This window comes from Triturus cristatus, chromosome 8 (genome assembly GCF_964204655.1).
Source record: "Triturus cristatus chromosome 8, aTriCri1.1, whole genome shotgun sequence".
Lineage (NCBI taxonomy): Eukaryota > Metazoa > Chordata > Amphibia > Caudata > Salamandridae > Triturus > Triturus cristatus.
Window position 1 is genome coordinate 121,215,495 of NC_140591.1, and position 1,861 is coordinate 121,217,355.

General features: G+C 43.4%; 1 non-coding gene across 1 annotated transcript; it reads right to left on the reverse strand.

Annotated features, from left to right (window-relative positions):
- Nucleotides 1–1,041: 1,041 nt before the first annotated feature.
- Nucleotides 1,042–1,195, reverse strand: LOC146801675 (5.8S ribosomal RNA). Its single transcript, XR_014968261.1, has one exon. It is a non-coding gene; the product is annotated as a 5.8S ribosomal RNA (ribosomal RNA).
- Between the last annotated feature and the right edge of the window lie 666 nt (nucleotides 1,196–1,861).

The following is a 1,861-nucleotide window of genomic DNA, read 5'->3' on the forward strand; positions in this document are numbered from 1 at the left end:
AAGGATTACGTGAGATATTAATGTGTGTATTGTTTGTTTTTTGTGTCTGCTTTCTTGCCATGCCTTAGTTGCCAAATGTTTATCATGAACACTCTTCACCAGTGTTGTGTTGTAAGCTTTTATGTTATTTATTTTTATTTTTTCACTTATTTACCTTTACTATGAGGGAAGGGATGTGTTTGTTTCTGCTGTATTATTGTGATGCACATGCTACCATGACAACAGGTTCTATGTTAGAATGGTGGCATGTGCAATGGTCAGGTGTTTTAGCAGTTGGTTTCTGCTGCCTGCTCTGACCTATCCTGGACCTGTGTACTAAATAAAACAATGAGTTATCTTACCTGCATCGACCTCCACGTCCTCCTTTCAGCCAGACATAAGGAATTACTTGTGCTGCTGAGGCCTCAAATGAGACACTGAATTATACATATTGCATTCTACATCCCTGTTTATGCAAGATAAACCATGAAGGCACTATTAAATATTTTGATGATAATGTTAAACTGAAAATGTTTATTCAGAACATTATATCACTTTAAATGAAGACTATTGCTCAGAAGTCTTAAGCTGTTTTTCTGTGTTTTGATCTTTTCCTATGCTGATATTTTTTTATCTTTATTTTATTTCTTCTTTCTCTGCTGTTAATCTTGCCATGCTGTTGGCATGTCTCATACTCCTCTTCATTAGTTGCCTTCTTTCCCTGGATCACGTCTGGAGGGGTTTCGCCCTCGCTGGGAAGCCGGCCGTGAAGGTGGGCGCCCGAGGCGTGTGCGAGCGGACAGCCAGTGGGACACTACGGACAGCCACGCGCGGCACGCAGCCAGGCGCCTCGGGATGGGCCCGGGGCGGACCAGTCACCAGGCCCCCTTCTCGGGGGGCCAGGCGAGCCGGCGGCATACCTCCACGGCAGGACCCGGCCAGAGACCCTGCCACGGGTGCTCGGGGGGTCTGACCTTGTGGGGGGGATGAAGGGGAAGCAGAGCTCACCCTGCGACAGCCCTAGCCGCGTCCTGGGGAAGCCCTGGGCGATTGACAATCGAGCGACCCTCAGACAGGCATAGCCCCGGGAGGAACCCGGAGCCGCAAGGTGCGTTCGAAGTGTCGATGATCAATGTGTCCTGCAATTCACACTAATTCTCACAGCTAGCTGTGTTCTTCATCGACGCGCGAGCCGAGTGATCCACCGCCAAGAGTCACAGGGAACTTTTCGAAAACTTATTTTTCTTCTGTTTTCCTATGCATTTCCTTATCTCACTTTCTCTCTTCTTTTCCTCTATGTTCTTTTTGACTACTTTTATGATATTTGCTTTCTCTTTGTTCCCCTGTTTTTATATCTTTTTTTGTATAATCAATGATTTTATTTTGTCTCCTTTCCCTTTTTTGCAGCTTGTTACCCTTGTACCTGTATTCTTATCCCCATGTATCTTGTCGAACGTTCGTGGACTTGGCCAGCCGGTCAAATGACAAAAGGTACTATCTCACTTATCTAAAGTTAATTCTCAAATTGCCTTGCTACAGGAATCACATTTTAATGTTTCTGAATATGTTAAATTGAAGAGCCAGTGGGTTGGTCAGGTATTTTTCTCTTCAGCAGTTCATCATAAAGGGGCTTTTGCTATTGCCTGCCATAAAACATTGAGACTACAAGTTGTATCTACTGAATATGACACTACCAGAAGATTTAGTGTTCCTCAATGTTGTTTTAGACAACATGCATATTAACTTATTTAATGTTGATGGCCCTCTTAAATCTAACCCTTATTTAAATAAAATTAAAACTTGCTAATGTCTTTACCCCTAATAATATTAATGTTTGGTGACTTCAACCAATTGTTGGACTCTTTAGCAGATAGGAAGTCAA